General features: G+C 39.5%; 1 protein-coding gene across 3 annotated transcripts in view; it reads right to left on the reverse strand.

Annotated features, from left to right (window-relative positions):
• Nucleotides 1-24,285, reverse strand: part of TBC1D5 (TBC1 domain family member 5) — a 1,730,009-nt gene that overhangs the window by 635,320 nt on the left and 1,070,404 nt on the right. The gene's annotated exons all lie outside the window — the stretch shown is intronic.

The raw sequence follows: 24,285 nt of genomic DNA on the forward strand, positions 1-24,285 counted from the left end.
TAGCAGATTGCTGGGAATCCTAATCCACACCTCTCACTATAGCCTTTCGCAGCCATACAATTATTAAAGAGAACCTGAGACTCACGGAACCAACACCGTAGCCACATAACAAAGAACAAAATATACACCACACAGTGCAGTGACTAGGTGGATCCTCGCGGCACACACAGCTTGTGCTGGTCTCTTCCAGCACATAGCATCACCAACTTGCCCTGCATCTAAAGGCCTGGAAACTAGGACACAGTAAGTTCTTTCTACACTGAACTACATTTGGGCACACCCCTGGGAACAACATCTGTATGCTACTGCTCCAAAAATTCTACAGTGAACACAAATATATACTCCAACATTTAGGATATCCCCAACACTAACCCTAGAACTGTGACAAATACCAGATCACTACTTTTTCTTACCAACTGGGTCCAGACCCTTTGCTTTTTGCCTACTGCTTACTGTTCTCTCCCCGCCCTTTCCCGCCGGTCCTTTTTACCTGCGGGTCATACCCCCTTACCCTTACCCACTGCTGCAAACAGTTTAAACACTCAAGATACCAATAGAATGAAAATAATTTGATAATAGGAGTAAATAAGAAAGTTGCTTAAAATTGCATGCTCTATCTGAATCACGATAGAAAAAATTTGGGTTCAGTGTCCCTTTAAGTATATTATCTTTCTTTCAGACCTTTTATTTAAACCATTAATATTCCATATTTTTGTTATATTTTATACATTAAACTGTTATACACACCCTAGTGAGGAAGGCTAGCTATTAACCCTAGGACAAGCTGTATTAATTAAATGGCTTATGCTCATATGTTGCCCTCACATTAGCAAGATTTATCTACTCCTGAGATGTTCTATAATTCCTTTACTATAAGTACACAGTATAAAAATCCTCCTCTCTATGTGGCTAGTGGCCGGAGCGACAGGAAAAGGATACGAAAAGAATAGGGTGGAGGAAGAAAAATAAATAAACCACAACATGAGGTCAAAATCTACTGTAGACAAAATCTACCCATATAAGTATATACCTCCTGGAGACCTAGAAAATTATGTCACTAGCAGTTACTTATCGCCATAGATAATATTGTCCTCCACAGTTCACTGACTCTGAACACTAAATGGGGAATCTTTATCAAATAATAAAAAAGTCTTTAGCCCCTCACATTAGAAAACATTTTGTAGCGCCTACCTCTAGCTTTGTAGCTCTTAATCCCTCCCAGCGTAATGTGTATGCTCCCTCTTCCCACCCAAAATAGGTTTGTACAGGGTACTGTATAAATAGATTAAACATGAATGTTAAAAGGTTTGGTTTTGGCCCTTAAGTTGAAAACTTCATAATATTCGGTTTATATAGTTATTTGTATGTTTCAACTATTATAGCCATACTTAAAAATTATGGACCCAAAAGTGGTCCGAACTGAAGTATTCAGGGATAATAAAATAAGAAAATGAGGATTGGTACTTAAGATGTGAAAAATGTTTTTTGAGCAATGTTTGTGTTTTTCTTTTGCTTTTATGACTGTATAATAATTGTATTGTACAATTCCTCAATATAAAAAAAAGAAAGGAAAAAAAACATAATGTATGTAAGAACTTACCTGATAAATTCATTTCTTTCATATTGGCAAGAGTCCATGAGATAGTGACGTATGGGATATACAATCCTACCAAGAGGGGCAAAGTTTCCCAAACCTCAAAATGCCTATAAATACACCTTTCACCACACCCACAATTCAGTTTAACGAATAGCCAAGTAGTGGGGTGATAAAGGAGTAAAAAGCATCAACAAAGGAATTTGGAAATAATTGTGTTTTATACAAATAAATCCTAACCACCAATATGAAAGAAATTAATTTATCAGGTAAGTTCTTACATAAATTATGTTTTCTTTCATGTAATTGGCAAGAGTCCATGAGCTAGTGACGTATGGGATAGCAATACCCAAGAGTCACTAGAGAGGGAGGGATAAAATAAAAATAGCCATTTTCCGCTGAAAGGTGAATTTAGTATAGTAGTGGTTCATTGGCCATGCTCAGCACTTGTTTCAGTGGAGCAGGCCGACATAACTCACAACTGGAAACCTTCTTCAAGTTGGAATAAATCCAAGCCGTTTAAGAAACCAAAGCCAGCCCCCAAGTCTGCATGAAGGTGCAGCCCTCATTCCAGCTCAGCTGGTAGGGGCAGATAAAGATTTTTCAAAGCAATTTGGGCAAATTCTGTCCAAAATCATTGGATTCAGAGTATTGTCTCTCAGGGGAATTGAATAGGATTCAGAGTAGATTCAGTGTCCATGACTCTGTCTTTAACAGACAAGAGACAATTAAAATTGGTTTCAGCTTGTCAGAACCTTCAGTCTCTATCATGCCCTTCAGTAGCTATGTGCATGGAAGTTTTAGGTCTCATGACTGCAGCATCGGACGCGATCTTCTTTGCTCGTTTTCACATGAGACCTCTCCAGCTTTGTATGCTGAATCAATGGTGCAGGGATTATACAAAGATATCACAATTAATATCTTTAAATCCCAATGTTCAACTTTTTCTGACTTGGTGATTAGATCACCATCGTATAATTCAAGGGGCCTCTTTTGTTCATCCAACCTGGACTGTAATCACAACAGATGCAAGTCTTTCAGGTTGGGGAGCTGTCTGGGGATCTCTGACAGCACAAGGGGTTTGGAAATCTCAAGATGCAAGATTACCAATAAATATTTTGGAACTTGGTGTGATTTTCAGGGCTCTTCAGGTTTGGCCTCTATTGAAGAGAGAATCGTTGATTTGTTTTCAGACAGACAATATCACAACTGTGGCATATGTCAATCATCAGGGTGGGACTTACAGTCCCGAAGCTATGAAAGAAGTATCTTGGATACTTGCTTGGGCGGAATCCAGCTCCTGTCTAATTTCTGTGGTTCATATCCCAGGTATAGACAATTGGGAAGCGGATTATCTCAGCTGTCAGACTTTACATCCGGGGGAGTGGTCTCTCCATCCAGATGTGTTTTCTCTGATTTTTCAGATGTGGGGTCTTCGAGAAATAGATCTGATGGCTTCTCGTCTAAACAAGAAACTTCCCAGGTACCTGTCCAGGTCCAGGGATCCTCAGGCGGAAGCAGTGCATGTGTTGTCAGTTCCTTGGTGTTACCAACCTGCTTATATTTTCCCGCCTCTAGTTCTTCTTCCAAGAGTGATCTCCAAAATCATCATGGAACAATTGTTTGTGTTGCTGGTAGCTCCAGCATGGCCTCACAGGTTTTGGTATGCGTATCTTGTTCGGATGTCCAGTTGCCAACCTTGGCCACTTCCATTAAGGCCAGACCTATCTCAAGGTCCGTTTTTCTATCAGGATCTGAAATCATTAAATTTGAAGGTATGGAAATTGAACACCTAGTGCTTAGTCATAGAGGTTTCTCTGACTCAGTGATTAATACTATGTTACAGGCTCGTAAATCTGTTTCTAGATCTTTGATCACTAAGAAAATGTCGAATTTGGAAATAAGCAAACCGATTGGAGCTGGGTAGAGAGAACTGCTCCCTAATAGTCTCCCATGGTAGTATCTGAAGATCATTATTAAGAAGTTGATACAAATGTACAAGCCCCCCAGCCTACCAGACCTGAAAGCATTTTTGGTCTAATCCAGGTAAAAATAAAGGGTTCCCTCTAATAGGTAAAAAATCAGAAAAAGAAGGATCAACTTTACACAGCTTGCAAAACTTATGCCAAATCACCACTATATTCCTTACTGTGATAAGGGAAGATACCCTTATCTGTAAAGACTGCAGTGAACAATGAAGGAGAGCAATTAAAGACCATGGTTTGACCATATGCGATTCAAGCTCATATGTAGTAACCAAATTAGCCTGAGCAATCCAGTCAATTGATATTTTAATCAATGATGCCCAATTATATAATCTGATACTGGGCAGAGCCAGGCCTGCCCCCGTAAATTTCTGAGTTAAAGGGACATGAAACCCACATTTTTTCTTTCGTGATTTAGAAAGAGAATGCAATTTTAAACATCTTTCTAATTTACTTCTATTATCTCATTTGTTTTATTCTCTTGATATTCTTTGCTGAAAAGCATATCTAGATATGCTCAGTAGCTGCTGATTGGTTGCTGCACATAGAAGCCTTGTGTGATTGGCTCACCCATGTGCATTGCTTTTTCTTCAACTAAGGATATCTAAAAAATGAAGCAAAATAAATAATAGAAGTAAATTGTAATGTTGTTTAAATTTGTATTCTCTATCTGAATCATGAAAGAAAGATTTTGGGTTTAGTGGCCCTTTAACCTATTAGTCGAGATTTGGGATTTTTTAGATTTCCAAAGGAACTTCGAAAATCAAGAAGACTGGTTCTTCAGGTCCTTATTAAAGATCATAAGGGGTAAATATTGAAGATAATAAAGAATTTTAGGAAAAATTATAGTCTTAATTAAATTAACCGAGGCTGTAAGTGACAATGGAAATGCAGCCCAGAGCTTAAGATCTTCCTGGATTTTCTGAAAGAGAGACCTAAAATTTGCCTGATACCACTGTTTCGGATTTCTAACGATCTCTAACCCAAGATATTTAATCGCATTGACATTGCGGAATATTGTACTGGGGCGATCCCCCCTCTGACGCCCAAGCCACATCAAGTCGCTCTTTTCCATATTAATTTTATACCCAGCGAATGTACTAAAATGCTTTATCGTATCAACCACTCTCGGGATAGTAACTGCTGTTTTATTCAAAAATAATATAATATCATCAGCGTAGAGGAGAATTTTCAAGTTCTGCCCACCCAACTGGATCCCAGACAGGACCTCTCGCAGTCTAATCACCAAAGGTTCCAAAACAATGTTGAACAGGAGAGGCGAGAGAGGGCATCCCTGTCTCGTAACTCTTTGCAATAATAAGCTGGGAGAGATCCTACCATTTACTAACAAATATGACACCGGATTCTGGTACAAAGTTAAAAAAACTACCCACAAAACCAAATTTAGTTAATGTTGCAAAGAGATGCTTTGACCGCATCTAATGTAAGGACCGCTATATCCTTAAGATCAGTCCTGTCTTCAAACTGCTCTGTATTCCAGACAAAGTCCACTAAGGTTATTAATTTCCTTATATTTTTAGAGGAAATACGAGTTGCCATAAAATCCAACTGGTCCGGATGAATCAACCTATCCAGGCAAGAAACTAATCTCTGGGCTATAATAGATACTAAAATTTTGTAGTCCGCATTAAGGACTGAAATAGGCCTATAAGTGGCCGGATCCTCTGGATTTTTCCCTTTTTTTTAATATCAAAGAGATATTAGCCGCAGAAAAAAAGGAAGAAATAGCATTATCTGATGCAAAATAATTATTAAATAATCTTTCCAAAATTGGTATAACCTGGTCAGCTAAACTTTTATAGAATTCGGCCGGTAGCCCGTCCGGACCTGCTGCTTTATTAAGTTTGGCCCGAGATATAGCTTTACTTATCTCTTCAACTGAGACTGGTGCATTTAGCATATCCAGTTCCTCTTTTTGGATTTTGGGGACAGAGATCGATGACCAAAATTCTATCTGATTATCTTGGTTGAATTCCTCTTCCGAATATAGTTGTTGATAAAATCGGAAAAAGGATCCGGATATTTCATCAACATCAGAGGTACGGCCACCTTCTACCTGGATTACTGGAATAAGGTTCTTCTTATTCCTAGCTTTAACCAATCTGGCCAGATGTTTAGCAGAGCTACCATGGATGCCCCTATACCGTAGGTTAATTTTTTGTCTCCTCTTGCTGATGTTTTTGTAGCAGGAAAGCATCTCTTTCCTTTCTACCATCTATATACAGATTCCAGTTGGCCTTTGAGCGGTCCCTACAATATTTCTTAAAGGCATTTCTGACTTGATTGGACAATTGGGTGTCCCTAGCCCGTGATTTCCTATTCCGGGCAGCCATATATCCCTTAATATCTCCCCTTAGCACAGCTTTTACCGCCTCCCAAAAAACCTCAATTTTATGCAGATACCCAGAATTAAACCTACAATACTCCTTCCACTTATATTCTATCCAGGACAAAAATCTAGGATCGTTATAAAAAAATCTCGGATAGAAAAATCTAGGAGATTTAGCGTCACTTCTATCCTGGAAGAACAAAACTAAGGAAATTATTGCGTGGTCCGAGACTAAGATCTCACCAATCTCTGCCTCCATTTTCGCCACAGACAAAGACTCTGTGACTAGGAATAGGTCTATACGAGAAAACGTTCTATGCGCTTTGGATTCACATGTAAAGTTCTGTATATGTGGATTTAACCTGCGCCATATATCATAGACCTGCAATTTCTGACAGAATTGTAAAAAGTACTTTGAACTTCTCCTATTCTCTAAAATATTTTTACCTGTGAGTCGATCTATTTCTGGATGTAATGTCATGTTAAAGTCACCTCCAATAACCAAATTTTCTTTAACCAAAGGAAACAATTTGCATTTGATCTTCTCCCAAAATTCCCTATCAAGATTATTAGGACCATAGATATTACAAAGAACACATTTTATATTGTTTATATAAATGTGCAAAATAATAAATCTAGCTTCCGGGTCTAATTGTGCCAGGACAATTTTATAGTCTAGGGTCTTATTTATGAGAATCGCTACCCCACATTTCCTGCCTCCAGCAGAAGAAGAGACCACCTCATCTACCCATTTAATCTTGAGTTTTTTAGCCTCCTGTTCTTCGAGGTGGGTTTCCTGTAGGAAGGAAATATCAGGTTTGTTTCTAGCTAAGAGTTTAATAATTAATTTGCATTTTTAGGGAGAAGAGATCCCCCCCGCATTCCATGAAGTTATCTTCAATTCCATATCCTAATATACAGTGAGCAGCCTAGACGACCAGTGTGTGTGTGTGGGGGGGGGGGGGTCAGGGGGGGAAAAAAAAAAAAAAGGAAAAAAGAAATTAAAAAGGGGAGGGAGGTAACAGGAAGGGAAAGGAAAAGGGAGAATACATAATCGAGAAATCCTAAAACAAAGAAAAAAAAAACCCAGTTTGTAATACCAAACCGCACTTATATAACCTGGGGTAAAAGGAATTGAGCTAAATCTCATTTATCTTTAAGAAAATCTTTCACTTCCCCCACCTCAATGAAGACCAGGCGAGTTCCTCTGTACTCAACTATTATTTTAGCAGGATAAACCATCCATGCATTGATTCCTTTATTAATAATTTGAGTACAGAGAGGAGCCATTGTCCTCCTTTTCATTGAGGTTTCAACTGAAAAATCAATAAAGGTTCATTTAGTTTCTTAAACAATTTCATCATTTCAATTTTATCCTGGAAATTTAACACCTTGCATATATACACCCTACTCCTGCTTTGTCCTGTATCCATATTTTTTTTAGGACCAATTCTATGGGCTCTCTCAATAATAATAGGTAACATTGATTGTGGGACACTCAGCTTCTGCGGAAGTGTAACAGAAGTAAACTTCAATAGATCTTCAAATTCAGCATCTTCCGGGACACCCACAATTCTGATGTTGTTTCGTCTAGCACAATCTTCAAGATCGTCTAGACGCCCCTGAAGATTGGTGATTTTAGTATCCTGTTGGGATATTATGCTTTCCTGAGTATTGACTTGATCTTCTAAGTCAGAAATTCTATTTTCAGCCTCTTGCATTCTGCTGCAAAACAGTATATTATAATCCAATCTAAGGGGGCGCTTAAAAGAGACTAAATGTATAGTTACACTTAGCATGCCAAGTGTACTATATAATGTAATATGTTATCGTGACCGTAGTAATTTTTACATACAAAATTCAAGAGTACAGAGGAAAGTCCCAGATTTAACAAGATGCACTTCTAGGGTATAGGAAAGTCCTCTTTAAAATTAGGTTAACGTATGCTGGCTCCCTCCTCCTCACCAACTGATCCAGGTTAAAACTGCAGATATAAGAAGAACAGAGGGGCGCCTAATGTGCAGGATCATCAAGTGTATGTGTGAACACAATATAGCATAAGCTAAATGGATACTCACATATTAGTAGAGCACACCATTGTGCTAGTAGGTGCAGGCTGTAGAATTATTGTGTGTAACAGCTCCCGCCCAGCTCGGACTTCCTATGCGATGCTGACCAAGCACACCAATGTGCTGGTAGGAGCAGGCTGGCAAATTTAAGACAGGTGTGTCAGTTCACCTCACAGAGATTTTCCCAATGGACAGGATCCAAGTGTAAGTGTATAGGAGTACTAGTGGTTGTACTCCAAAAAAATATATATATCGGTAAACACAGGCAGGTTAGGTGTTTCCACTCAAAATTGTTTTTTAGAAAAAACGGTATTTATTTAAAAAGGTATAAAAACAAAGTACAACAAGTGGAGAAGGGGTATTCAGATATCCCCCTGTACATACGTGTTTCTCGGCTCTATAAGGCCATTTCCGCAGGCATAGTAGTCACCTTACCAAAATACCTGCTTTATATAGCTCTTACCTAACACAAATGAACCATGTTCACCCCTCAAAGGGGCGTGCTCTCTAATTGATTTGATACACCTGCATGTTCTAGGTCTACCTATGTGATTAAAAAACATCCAAGCTGTATTGCACCATTTAACTGTGTATGAGGCAGCAGTCATAAAACACAATAAAAAACTTGCTCCATCATAAAGTAGCATAAAAATAAAATATACATTTCACTTCATTATGCATTTCAAAAGAATAAATGAATAAACATTTCACTTTGTATTACATTCCATCAGCATCGTCATAAGTTATTCTCACAGGTAACCTGTTAACATAAAATAACATAACACACACATATATATATATATATATATATATATATTGTTATCTCACAAAAATCTCCATTACAATATTTTATCTCATCAATTCCTACATCCTCTCTTTCAATGTATTATAGTACCATATTTGATCAATATATATAAGATCAAACTCAAATGGATGAAGGGCATGATTTCAACAAACGATAGCTATATTAGTCTAGCCATCTGTTTTTATTGTTAAGGATAACTATTTATTTTTAGACTGATCCCTAACACGCCTATCCACCCATCCTACCTTTATATCTCTATTTGTTGATGGCAAAACAGATTGCCTTATTCAGATCCAAGATAAACTCCATAGAGGAAAAGAGACTCCGGTCTCATCTCTTTGCCCTCAAACAACTATATTATTATAAGAGTAACAGAGCAGACCGTCTCCTAGCTCAGAAGCTGTGCATTCGTACTCAACAACGACGTATCCAGACAATCAAAACCCAATTGGGACCGGTACTCTTCCCCCATAATCTGGATAGATCATCATTAATCAATAAATCACCCGCTTCCCAAATCACACAGTTCTTATCTTTCCTAGCCCTTCCGACTTCATCTGAAGAAGAGGCCCAAAATCTTATGAACCCACCCACTGCAGAGGAATTCAAGAGTGATAAAATAATTACAGATAAACAAATCCCCAGGACCCGATGGGTTTACTGCATTTTTTTAGAAAGACCTTTTCAAAACAATTAACCCCATTTTACTGAAATTTTATAAAACTGCCTTTACTGAGGGTACCTTACGACCCAAATTTTTGGAGGCAACAATATTCACTATCCCAAAGGAAGGAAAAGACCCTGCACTTTGCAAGAGCTATAGGCCAATCTCTCTAATTAACATGGACATCAAGCTCTATGCTAAAATTTTAGCCACCAGTTTAAACAGACATCTCCCGACTTTAGTGAACCCTGACCAGGTGGGCTTTATCCCAGGTAGGTAAGGCTCAGCTAACCCAAGACGTCTCATCAACATTTTTACTGAAGTCTCGGACATGGGAATACCAATCCTTGCCATTGTTGGACGTGGAAAAAGCATTCGACAGGGTGAGGTGGGAGTACATGTTTGCTACCCTCCATGCTTTTGGCCTCACAGATGATTTTATCAAAGCAATACAGACTCTATATCGGGATCTGGGCTTCTGCTCCAATTTAATTAATATAAATAATGGGACAAGACAGGGATGCCCCGTCTCCCCTACTTTTCACCCTCTCCATCGAACCCCTGGTGACAGCAATCAGAAACTCCATCCAGGTGCAAGGCCTTTTATTACAAGATTCTCACCAGAAACTAGCTTTGTATGCCGACGACCTGACTCTGTTCATCACTGATCCAGAAACCTCTCTCCCAGTCCTGTTCGACCTATTAGAACTTTTTGGTAATATCTCCTTTTACAAGCTAAACAAAAGTAAAACTGAGGCTTTCCCCCTGAACCTACCAGAACCTATCTTGACCTCCCTTAAAAAAAACATAATTTCCAATGGTCCCCAAGTGGACTAAAACAGCTTTGAGTATGTTTATCTCATGACACTAAATGAATCCTACTTAAAAATTTCAATCACCTACTGACCCGGCTCCAACAAGATTTAAACTCCAGGATATATGATGAAATCTCCTGGTTTGGCAGAATAGCAGCTGTCAAAATGATGCAGCTACCCAAATTGACCTATCTATTTAGATGTCTCCCTATCAAAATCCCAATAACAGTACTTAATAAATTCCAAGCAGTGATCAACAGATATGTGTGGAATGGCAAGCGCCCAAGAATAGCAGCCACTCTTCTTCAATGTCCCCTCAGTACAGGAGGACTCGGACTCCCAAACGTTTGTCTATACTATGAGGCAGCTATGATTATCCACATCTCAGCATGGAATACAACGGTCTCCCCTCCCCGCTGGTTAGACAAAGAACAAGCCTCTTTACCAGAGCATATGACCTTGTTAGACATTCTTTGGATTCCCCCTCACTGCACATCTACCATCCCCCTATATAATAAGATAGTCACACACCACTGCAGGGACACTTGGCTCCATCTTTGCCATCAGCCACTAATATCGCATAACCCCTCCCAAATTTACTTCATTAGGGGCTAGCTTCACGGCCTTCCTCTAGCAGGTCCCACAGTGAGACAGACATTTTCTGACCTCAAACTTTCTTTTTCTCTGAAGAGGGACCTCTTTCACAAATGAGCCTAGTTGAAAGTATCTCTGCCCCGATCAAATACTAGTTTGACCTTTTGAGGCTCCGCTCTCTGATGACGTCTTGGGGATTTTTCGCCGGCCCTCCCAGACCTTTATCCCCCTGGGAACTCCGTATGAAAACAAACACCCATCTCAAATCCCCACTTTCCTATGACTACCAATTCCTCCTAAGCGCACAGACAATGACAAAGACAAGACACATACATGCCTGGGAACACTGGAAAATGACTTTCCCAGACAAATGTTGAAGCGATGCAATCACTCATACTAAACAAACCATACACTGTATGACTTTATACAAACCTTACTACAAGCTCCTCACTAGGTGGCACTATGTACCACTTAAACTACACAGAATGTTCCCCGACACTTTCCCCCTATGCTGGCGTGGGTGCTCGCAGATTGGAGACCCATTTCATATTTGGTGGACCTGCCCAACCATCAAACCTTTCTGGTCCAAATTGCTCAATTTATGCCAACTCCTGGGCTTGGTTGGGGATCTGCCCTCCAAAGTCGCATTCCTACATCTAAATCTTCAATTCCGCCCCCTAGCTGAGCGTGGCCTACTGATAACGATCTTAATGGCAGCAAAACTCATGATAGCTAGAAACAGGAGGAAACCCAACCCACCACAATGGCAGGTCTTAGTACATCTAATCACCTACCTCAAATCTATGGAGAGCTATGTCTACCGCTCATGCCAACAAATTGATTTATATTTTCTGATCTGGGAACCCTGGGAGACAATAGGTGAAAGCTGGATACTCTCTTTTAAGTGAGAAAAGTTCATACTACTAACATCTTATGCCTGGTGTGTTTTTTCCCCATCCTCTATCCCCCTAGTCCTACTGTTGAAGTAAACTTGTAAATATCTCACACAAATACTTTAATGAAAGGTTTTAAGAATTGACAGTATTTGATTCTCACTTCTTTTTAATTAAATCTGTAATTTGTACCATGGCCCAAAAATGGCCTTAAGTTTCATTAGACTCCCTACTCTGAGCCTTAATAGTGTACATAGGTCCAAAAGTAATCGTTTGTCCATTGGGAAAATCCTATACTTTGAAAAAATGATGAGGTCTGTTTTATTTAATGTGGATTCATGTACCTTCCAAAATCTGTTTAACACCTACGAACCGATGACAAAGTTTTGATTGGCATTTCATTCTCAAATGTTTTATCCATGCTCGTATGTACCAATTTGTTCTTGTCTTATTTTTCTGAAAACCTCAATAAAGAAAAATTATAAAAAAAATAAAAAGGAAAAGCACAAAACCAGAGAATTGAACTGCTCCTTACAGTACAGGATTAAAGTTATAGCTTTATTTCTAAATCATTTTTTTTCCAGCATAATCATGGTCCACAGTCCTTCATAACAATGTTTGGAACATTGTATTAGCACTGTATTAAGGAGTCCTCGGCACAGAACACCTTCCACTTAGGATCTCACAGTACTATACATTGAACATTTGAACAGACGCTGTCTGTTAAGAAATCACTATTGTTTTACACAGACGCTGTCCGTTGGAAGCCTTCACAGTCTCTGCACTGCTCTAAGACTGAAACAGACGCAACTTGTGGGAAACTACGATTCAGACGTTGCCTGTCTTGAATATCCAACTATACACAGACGCTGTCTGTTAGAATTGCAGCACTTCACAGGCTGTTACTTAGAAATCCATTATTTTTTAAACGCTGTCTGTTGGAACTATCATCTATCGTTATCCACCAATCCCAAGATTTGGATTGTGAGCGGATTCAGAAGTTATTCCTTTTTCCTGTGATACTTTCCTGAACGAAGTACACAACTCACGTTGTCCTTTGAACCAAGTATTGCTAACCAGGTCACGTTAACCTGGAACACTTCATTTTTCAGCGGTTGGGATTGTCAAAAAACTGTTTTATTTCCCATAAGGATCATTTGGGACTTTGGTCCACTAAGGTACTTTATACTGCCTTTTTTGAGCGAGACATTGAGAGGTGCACCTCTTATGAATAACTTTTATATCGTTTTTTCTCAATCATATATTTTTAACAGATTGTATCCTATAACATTGGTTGTTTTATATTGTCATATAATACCTTGCAAGGTTTAGTTTTATATTATTATTATTGTTATAATTTAACTTATTAGTAGGCAGGTAACGTTAAATCAACCTCAGTTTTTCTTAACTTTAGCAAAAAGGTTTAACCATCCATAGGTGTAGCTTATTTTGAGTTATAGAAGTTATATATTGTTGTTTTCATATATTTCCCGCCACTAGGAGGAGGTCCAGAAACCATATCAGAGCTTAAAATCCCTCCCCCTCCCATCTCTCTCTTAGTCTAACGTATAGCCGAGCAGACAATAGAAAACATATAGGTAGGAAAGACAATGTAGGGTCTGTAGAGGTGTCATTCGAACTGTCGCCCAAAAATGTAAACGGGCAGGGTCTGTTGACCATCATTATTCCAAAAGAAAAGAATTTATCAGGTAAGCATTAATTTAGTTTTCTTTTGTAAAAAACTAAATTTATGCTTACCTGATAAATTTCTTTCTTTCTTGACACGGTGAGTCCACGGATCATCAATTACTGTTGGGAATATCATTCCTGGCCAGCAGGAGGAGGCAAAGAGCACCACAGCAAAGCTGATAAATATCACTTCCTACCCACAATCCCCCATTCATTTAACCAAAGCAAAGGAGAGAAAGGAAGTAACACAAGGTGCAGAGGTGCCTGAGGTTTATATAAAAAAAACTTGTCTGAAAAATACAGGGCGGGCCGTGGACTCACCATGTCAATAAATAAATACATTTATCAGGTAAGAATAAATTTAGTTTTCTTTCTAATGACACGGTGAGTCAATGGATCATCATCAATTACTGTTGGGAATCAATACCCAAGCTAGAGGACACAGATGATAAGAGAGGGACAAGACAGGTAACCTAAACAGAAGGCACCACTGCTTGCAGAACCTTTCTCCTAAAAGAACCTCAGCCGAAGCAAAATACCAAAAATATAGGATTAATAAAAGATTGCAAAGAAAATTAATTTGCAGCCTCACGTTCTACAGAGGCCTCAATCTTGAAGGCCCAAGAAGAAGAAAACAGCCCTAATGGAAAGAGCTGAAATTCTCACAGAAGACTGCTGTCCAATCGACCCTAGTGCCAAATGATACTACTTCTCAACCAGAGATAAAGAAAAGTGGCAGTAGCTTTCCGACACGTCTTCCAGAAAGCAAACAACGCCTAAGACTGGCAAAAATCTTTAGTCGTCTGTAGATAGAAATAAAGAACCCACACAACTAATACATTGTGACACAACCATTCCTTATGAGAAGAAGGATTAGGACAGGGAGAAGGAACCACAATTTTCTGATTCATACTTATGTCCGAAATCAATCTAGAACTGCCTTATCCGCATGAACTATGAGATAAGGAGAATTACACTGCAATGCTGAGAGCTCAAAACCCTCTGAACAAAAGATTAGCAGTAACAAATATAACTTCCAAGATAAAAACCTAACTAAACTATAAAATGCATAGGCTCAAATGGAGCCTGAAGAAAAACTTTAAAATCAAGGTTAAAACTCAAAGAAGGAGCAACAGATTAACATACAGGCCTGATTCTGGTCAGGGCCTGTCAAAAGGATTGAACATCCGACACGTCCACCAGACGCTTGTGTAACAGAATGGATAAGACGGAAATCTGACCTAGGAGGGTACTGACAGATAACCCCTTCACGAGGCCTTCCTGGACAAAAGACAAAATCCAAGTGATCCTGACCTTGCTCCAAGAAGACCCTATAGCCTCACACCAATAAAGACTTTACACCTAAACAAGCCTGAATCATGGACCCAATAACTGATTCAGAATTCCCTGCTTAGCAAAATCATGCGTTTGGATGAAGAAAAAACTCCTTGAGGGGGGGGCGGAGCCAACTCTCAAGCTGAGCAGACGCAAGTGCTAGGAGCTCCAGCTTTAATAAATTTATAGAAGCCTCTAAGTAGTATTAAAATTATATTTTGTTTAGCACAACTGGCGTGAGACTAACTGACAGTCTTCTAAGACCACATTTTGCAGCAAGCGGCTCAATCTTCAAGGAGAGACCTGGTTTCCCACCCAGCTGAAGGGATGAACTCTCGAATCTTAGATGCATTGTCTCTACTTGGCTCTCACATGGACTCCCAGTTCCATAGCCTTTCTCATCTCTTATTGTCCGGCCGGGAGGACTCGCCTAAATTACCCGAAGAAGATGTTCTCATTTTATCCTCCCCGGCCGCGCCTATGCCTCAGCAAGTTAAGATGGCGGACATAGCCAGTCAAGATTTTACTACGCCACAGCTGCGGCTAGCTCCCACTCTCGATAACTCTGGGACACTTTTAGTTTCAGATGATAAAAGGCCGGTGGAGATGAGGACCGAGAATGACACGACCGCACACTACTGCTATGAGGACAGAATGCCTGATCTACAGCTCTCTCAAGCTACTAACCTCTATTGTGCCGGGAGGAGAACCGATACCGATCTCATAGCCCCAGATGGAGAAGGTCAGTTACAGCCGGTTGAATCAGATCTCCCTTCTTCTATACCCCTGACACCTGGAACGGTAACACTCTTACCTAAGCTTAGAGACCTCCCAGACACCCCGGTCTATCGGCTGTATGTGGAGCAGGAGACGCTATTAAACCTAACTACCCGACACAGTCTGCAAGACCTTCAAACGTTCAGAAAAGGAACTATTGGACTGTTAGTACAAGCTCCTATAGGACTGTTGTATGGTCTGTTTGACCCAGGTGGCAAATGGTGTTACCCTGAACTTTTCTCTTGTCATGGGTTATATAGAGCACAACACGGATTTCACATTTGTGACTTTGCCAGTCCGTTGCAAATTACAGAGGTCTGCATGTTCTTTCAATTCTACTCGACCCACATCTGCTATTGAGAGTTGGAATAGGCCAAGATACTAGCTTCTAACTGTCAGTTTAGTAGTTATAGCGATGTCTGCTGGGTGACTACTGTGCCTTGCATGTTTTTTCTGTTATTTATAGTTACTATTTTTTATTCTTATTTTGAGCATAATAGTTATATCCAGTATCAGTAAGACAACCTGGAACATTATTTCCCCATGCGCTTAGGATCACATATGTCAATAAGTTCCCTAATATTTTTACTTCTTATAATTTAATGATCACAATATCCTAAGACAATAGTTAGCCTCTTAGTAGATTATCTCCACATCTCCTGAGCTCCCTCCTGACATATTCAGCCCTAAAGGTGAGAATAAATTTTAATGTAATTCATCACATCTAATATATATATATATATTTAGCTCATAAGTATTCATTTATTTTCCTAAGATGAGATGGGATCTGCTTCCTATGTGGGTCTCTCACGTCAGTCTGCCCTTGGTATCCCGCCATATACTTTATTCTCACTTTTTGCACCTCTGACGACAATATTTGAATCTCTTGATCCCCATATTGTGTATATCTGCTGTTCTTCCTGTATTGGCACCTACTAACATCTGGTATGACCACAATTTTAATATTTATTTTAGATAGTGAGTCACTGCCACTCTGCTGACGCCCTGTCATGCCTCTCTTTGGTATATTCTGCCTACTGTAAATATTGTCCCTATGATTAGAGGTCCTAAACACTAGTACATGTTTTCCTTTTCAGGTCTTATTCCTTACACTGATCCTTGCCTCGAGATTGGGAACCTCATCCCCATATACCCCTCTCTGAAATAGGTTATATAACTCATTATAAGACAATCACTAGTGCTCTTCTTATATTGTTATCTTAATTATAATGTTTCCTGACACATGTTATATATGGTTGTTCCTCATATAATATTGATTACCACCTACTCTACTTTTTTATATATTGTATACTATGCTACGGTATGTTCCTCCATAGAGTTTTATATATGCTAACTAGAGAAACCTAATAGTCTCTAATCCAGGCACCTTGGTCTGCCGTTAATCACTATTTGCTCATAATAACAAGCCTAATACAGTACCCCCAGTTTATAGGTCCCGCAGGTGTATGATAACGCGTTTTCCATAGTGCCCTCCAGCATGTAAGTACAGCCTCTGTTAGCAACAGTTTTTTTTATCTAGATATATATTAGCTTGCTGCACCTAGTTGGGTTTCTAGCCAACATTAACGCCTTGGGCTCAGATATTTACTACTTTTTATTGTTTCTTTTCTGATATCCTGTCCCCTGTTACCCTATTACCACACCCAGGCTTAGACCGAGGCTCATATTATTTAGTCTATATTAGCTTCATAATACCCCCCCCCCATACTGTTTAGCTTAAACCTGTAATGACCTGGAACCCAGTCCTTCCAACTAGCATTTTCAACGTATTTTCTCAATGTAACTAAGCTCATTGTATGTTTGTCATAGCTTTCAGTTTATATGGACATAATTCTTTATTTAGATAATTATTCCGCTTTGATGGGGCTATACCCATCCAAGTAGTAATGTAAATAACAAGCCTTCCCTGTGAAGTCCACCCTTATATCCATCCAATAAGGCTTTCCTTACCTGCTCTCATGCCCTATTTGGCTCCGCCCCCCCCCATTCCCCTCCCCACTCCACTTTGAGCGGCTCTTGCCCGCTGCGCCCCCTTCTCCCCCTCCCCGCTAAATTGGCCCATAAGTGGCCAAACACAAGCCAATCCATGTTTATCTTAACTTTACTGGTTTATATTATGCTACAAACGCTTTCCAGGATAATGTGGAGAATATACTCTATTTCCCCCCTCCCTCTACCCCCATAAAACCAACCCTTCCTTGTTTATATTTTCTAAATTAATAACTTATGGTGTATTTGTCCATCACAAGGTTGGGTCACTTCTAGTCTACATACCATATAAAAAAAAATAAAAAATGAGGTCTCAATTTGGATAGTCCAAAATTTTTACTAATACCCTTAATAAACGGGATTTATATGCCCCGTCTGTTTAGAGTTATGGCCTAGTAAACCTCCATGCTCCTTCATAACACTAACTAGCTATAGCTACTACATTCTTTTACCACTCACCATAGAGTATTACTCTTTATATTCTTGAATCTATACAATGTGGGCATATCTAGTATTGTTTATCTGGCAAGATCATGGTATTAGTATTGTACTATTCTCCTTTGTTATTATTGTTGGACGTTTCATTATTGTTATATTTGTTTATGACTTCAATAAAAAACTATTTAAAAAAAAAAAAAAAAAAAAAAACTCCTTGAGAAGAAGGTCCATTCTCAGAGGAAGCTTCCACGGAGGTAAAAAAAAGTAATTCCTCCTAGGACCACATACCAAATCCTGTGAGGCCACGCAGGAGCAATAAAAAACAAAAAAAACGTACTTAGGGACCATAATCCGGCTACAACATATTGAAGAAGTCCTGAAGCCCATAAAAAGCCCACATATCAGCAGGTTTCTCGCAATAAAAACCATAACAGACTAAACAGTTATCTATCTAGAAACAAAAGCCAACTAGAGTATACTGTATAGATTCACCCAGGAATCCTTATAAACCCTTAATGAACTCCACTAATCAGGGTATAATTAACCCCTAGTCACCAGTGCCTGCGTCCTGCCTTAAAATATACTTCCCAAGGATATAAAATCTTGCAGAATAATGCAGCCATTTCTTTAAAAGTGAAAGTCCCCCAAACAAAAGAAGACTGAAAACTTACCTGCATCTAGCCGTCCTGCAGGAGGACAGCTCACCCGGCTTGAGAGGATGCCTCTCCTCACAGAGACCTGTGAAACAAGGAAAGACAGAGTAAATTTACTCAGGCTTTCTATACCAGGGCAGCAGAGTGTTAGGAAAACGCAGCAAGGCCCACCTTACAAGTTCCTAACTGCTTTAAAGCCACCACTGCCCTACTGAAGAGACTAACGTGGAGCACAGCTAAACCCAGCTTGACAGGGAAGACCAGAGCAAGCTTGTCCTGTTTTCATAACAAAAAAATCTTGATAGAAGAATCTTTATCAGACACCTAATTACTTCACCTCCTCCTTGCACTAGAGGCAAAGAGAATGACTGGGGGATTGTGGGTAGGAAGTGATATTTAGCAGCTTTGCTGTGGTGCTCTTTGCCTCCTCCTGCTGGCCAGGAGTGATATTCCCAACAGTGAACAACAATTATATATTAAGATCAGTGCGCCAACAACATAAACAGGGGGGTCAAAAAACTGATACTAGTTAAAATCAAAATAATTGACAGTGATATTGAATTCAAATTAATAGCATAAATAGCATTTCATATATGGCAGAAAAAGTCCCAAAAGGAAAAACCTGAACTCCAAAAGACACAGTACACTTAGCTATACTGGTGTAGGGAAAGTCCCAAAGCCAATCTGGATGTCAATCAGATGGTTAGATCTCGGTTACAAGATGTGGTGGCCAGCAGCTTCTTCAAATCGTTTGTTGGTGTCCCAGAACGAAGGAATTTGCAGAAATGTATGATAGGAAAGAAGGAGCCACCATAGTGCACAATCAGTAGAACAAACACGCCAAATTGCGCAAGTATCACTATACTTACAAGCTCCCAGACACTTGAGAAGTGTCACAAACTCCTTCTCAACTTCTCAAGTGTCTGGGAGCTTGTAAGTATAGTGATACTTGCGCAATTTGGCGTTTTTGTTCTACTGATTGTGCACTATGGTGGCGCCTTCTTTCCTATCATACATTTCTGCATATTCCCAACAGTAATTGATGATGATCCGTGGACTCACTGTGTCATTAGAAAGAAATGATAATGGTCCATAGTCCAGCATAACATATGGGATTAATACCCAAGCCCATGGTCTATGTTATGGAACTGCGACTTTCCTGCCAAAAGCTGCTTGCAAATAAGCAAAACAAAATAAAATGATAAAATTTGGAAAAAGTATGCAAAAGAACAACATATTGCAGCATTGCAAATCTGCTCCAAAGATACATCATTTTTAAAAGTCCATGAAGTTGCAACTGCCCTTGTAGAATGGGCTGTGATACACTTAGAAGGCAATGTTCCCGCCAACAAGTAAGCATTGTGAAACTCTTGTTTGAGCCAAGAGGCAAATGCAACCTTAGTAGACTTCTGCCCCCTTACAAGTAGTAAACAACCAACATAGAAGATTCTCAGAATTCTTTAGTAGCTAGTTGAATATAGAACTTGAAAGCCCTGACTACATCAAGATTATGTAATAGCCACTCCTTATGGCTAGCAGGATCTAGATTGCCTGATTGATGTTTACTGCCAAATTTGACCTTATAGGTAGCTAGAAGACAAACCCTTGCCAAGGCCATCCTGTAAAAACTGAAGAATTAAGAGAATCCTAAACATAGAAGAGCAGAACTCAAAATATGCCTTCTATAATTTTGTGATAAATCTTTTGTGTCACAGGCTTTCTTGCCTAAGAAACCTCTATGTCTCAAAACTAGGCACTTAATCTCCACGCCAAATAAATATAAAGATTTGAGATTCTGATGGAAAAAGGTCCTTGACACAACAGGTCTTGTCTCAGAGGAAGAAGCTATGGAGGAGATGAGGACGTCTGCACTAGATCGGCATACCATGTTCTGCGGGTTCAGGCTGGAACATTCAATCTTACTGAAGCTGACTCATGTTTGATCCAATCATGACACGTGGTAAAAAAAAGAAACAGAGGAAACAGGTATGCAAGATGAAATTCCCATGGACATACCAATGTGTCTTATCTGAGTCTTTCGATCTCTTGATCTAGCGCAAAACCTTGGAAGTTTGTGATTTAAGTGAGAGGCGATCAGATCTATGACTGTGAAACCCCACTTAAGCACTAAACAATCTAAAATATCCCAATGGAGACACAACTCTCCAGTATGGACCGATTGATGACTGAGGTAATCCGTGTTCCTGAATGCCAATAGGGAGCAATGATTTCTCTCTGCCCAACACAGAATCTGAGACACTTCCTGCATGGCCAGTGGACTAGGGGTACCACCTTGATGACTTATGTATACTACCGCTGAAATGTTGTCCAACTGGAAATGTATAAGCTTTTCCTCCTTCAAAAATGAAACAGGACTTAATAGCCAGAAGAATCACTCAAAGTTCCATAATGCTGATAGTAACTTCACCTCTAGAAGAGATCAAACTCCTTGCTCTCTTCGAAAATCCCAGACCGCACCATTGGTGTTGGCCCAATAGCCCATAACTTACAAAGGAAGGATGCCCCAAAGGTCAAATAAAGACTTTGTGTTTACCAAGAAAGAGATTGTCGGATGGAGAATTACAAAGCAATCTGTTGTTCCAAATGAAGATAATTATTTGACCACTGAAGTAGCATAGACAATTGAAGGGGTCTCAAGTGAAGACAGCAAAAGGAACTGCGTCTGAAGCAGCAACCATAAGACCCACTGCCTCCATGCACTGAGCTACTGATGGAAAAGGAGCCCTTTGCAGGGAGAGACACACCCTCTAAATCTTTGTTTTGTGAGGTTCGATCAGGAAAAGACGCATAAGGAATGAGTCAATTATGACTTCTATAAATACTACCCTAATAGCAGGATATAATGAGCTTTTGGGTACACTGATTCTCCAACTTTGCTCATGAAGGATCACAGAAGCTTGTGAGTATGAGCAATGTTTAATGACAAGGAATGGGCTTGCACTAGTATGTAGTCCAGATACGGTGCAACTGAAATGCCCTGAATTCTGATCACATGGAGCCATAGCCAGACTAAACAGGATAGTGACAAACTGGCAGTGTTTGTCAGATATGCAAACCTCAGGAACTGAGAGTGATCCCTGTGTATAGGAATGCACAGATAGTCATCCTTGAGGTCCATAGTAGCCATAAACTGGGTAAAATTGTGCGAATTGTTCCCATTATAAAAGCGGGAACCCTGACAAACATGTATAGGGCTGTTAAATTTAGGGCAGGGCTGTAAGTCCCTTTGGACATTTAACAGATTGGAATAAAACCCTTGACCCTGAGGCAAAACTGGTACTGGGATTAATTATTTCGATGTTCTCCAAATCCTTTTATAAAGGCTGCCACCTCTGAAGGACTTTGGCAACATGAGATAGAACCGCTGGTTAATGAGGAGGAATCTGCTTCAAAGGGAACAAAACTCTTGATCTCTTAAAGGACAAAAAGAATCAGTACAAACTATTTTTTCCTGATGAATCCTAAAATATTTAAACTTATACATAAGTTTATACAAAGTTTATAAATCTGTACATGACAAAGCATCGGTATGTAGTATACATGCATATACTAAAGCATGCACACATATTTAGCCTGCCATGTGGCCTTACTGACTAGAGAAGCACCACATATAGACTAAAAAGTACACAGTAGATACCTGTAAATCCATTCTGTAAGTCCAGAATAAGCAGAGACCGTGTATCTGCATGATAAACGCATGTGCATACATATAAATTACACATACAATAGGTATAAAAGAGACAATGTGCATAGAAATAAATTAGGGCTAGATTACAAGTAAAGTACTAAATTTGGCCGTTTGCGTGCACCCAATAATTAACTAGCCATTACAAGTGGCTGGTTATTGCTACCTTGACCTCCCAGTAGCAATTAACGCTAAGAACTCTGGTTAATTTTCTAAAAGTGCCCCAAATGCCCTCAAAATAGAGGGCATTATAGTTTTTTCATTTAAGAAAAAAATCTGCACTAGGCAATATTTTGTGTTTAAAGTTGGTGGGAGTGCCTTTACATTGCGGTCTATGGGAACTGTGTGTTCTCATAGACCACAATGTAAATATAGAATATATATATGGTCAGAAAAAGAGAAAATATTCAGCGAGCAACAGTTTTGTGAACAAAAATGCCTTGTTGATGTCAGAGGAGAATGTGCAGACTGGTTCAAGATAATAGAAAGGCAACAGTAACTCAAAAAAACACTCGTTACAACCAAGGTATGCAAAATACCATCTCTGAATGTACAACACGTCGAACCTTGAAGCATATGGGCTTCAGCAGCAGAAGACCACACCGGGTGCCACTCCTGTCAGCTAAGAACAGGAAACTGAGGCTACAATTCGCACAGGCTCACCAAAAATGGACAATACAAGATAAATATATATGTATATATTCATATATATTTACTAACTGCTGCCCATCGCTGCACTTATTACCTCTTCTTTGTGACGGCTACTAGATTTAGCTAAAGCAATATTTTGCGCTCCACTTGTAATCTGGCCCTCAATAGGTACAAAAGAGATACCAATAGATTGTATCTCTAAAGGATCTCCACTGTTCTACTAAAATACAGAGAAATCCTGCACAACTGCAATTGGAATTAAACATGCAGAGAGAATATGCATGAAAGGTATATATCTAGAGGAGTATATATTATAGTATTGTGTACACTAAAAACATAGAACATATAATGTGTTGCATATCTACAGAGACAGAAAGTTCTGCATATGTAAAAATCATTATGTGTGCGCTGCTGCACTTGCAATAAACATAAACAGCTTCTAGATACTTGCATATAATAATAGCGCACATAACAGTATACATGAAGTATATCAGTGCGAATAACATTCCAAAGAGCATAAAATGTACAACAGTATAGAGAATACCCCTCTGACACCTTTATTGAAACTGCATTGCAATAGGGTATGCACACTAATTGCTCCCAGGCTCCAGACTTTTAGCCCAAGTAACCCCCTGGCAGCTCCTGCAAGGAGAAGTGCTGGGAGAAAGGATTACTAAATAAGAAATTACTAAACCAAAATCTTCTGAGCTGTTGTCCTGCTCAGCAACAGCTCCTGAGTGAAGAGGGAAACTCAAGAAGCTGAGGGGGTGGAGCTGCCACCCAGTAAAAATGCAAGTGCCTCAGCAAGGCTTTTAGTGTGATAAAAATAAGTGTGCCCCAAGCATAATACATGCCCCAAACCTTAAATAAAATGCCCTTCATGCTAACATATTGCGTACTAATGAACCACTAACTGCATAAAACATTTAGTGGTTTTCTTAACGGGCCAGGCCTCTGTTTTAAATAAAGTGCCCAAAAAGGTTCCCCAGAGCTGCCAGAGGGCTTTTAATGGGCTCAGTCTTACATGTCTGTATCCCTGATAAGGATAGTATCAAAAGGGACCTGAAAAAATTATAAAAGTGTATAGCTGTACCTGGATCAAAGTAACTACAAATAGCCTCTGAGCTGTGTGTGTGCTGTGGTAAGTCACTTACCTCATGTAGCATCCCTCCAGTGGCTTACCAGGCATGTCAAACCCTTGTCAAGGCAGCTGCAGCAGTATCCAGTAGAGATCCCATCCAGTGCAGGTACAGGTAC

Source organism: Bombina bombina, chromosome 5 (genome assembly GCF_027579735.1).
Source record: "Bombina bombina isolate aBomBom1 chromosome 5, aBomBom1.pri, whole genome shotgun sequence".
In the NCBI taxonomy this organism is placed as follows: Eukaryota; Metazoa; Chordata; class Amphibia; order Anura; family Bombinatoridae; genus Bombina; species Bombina bombina.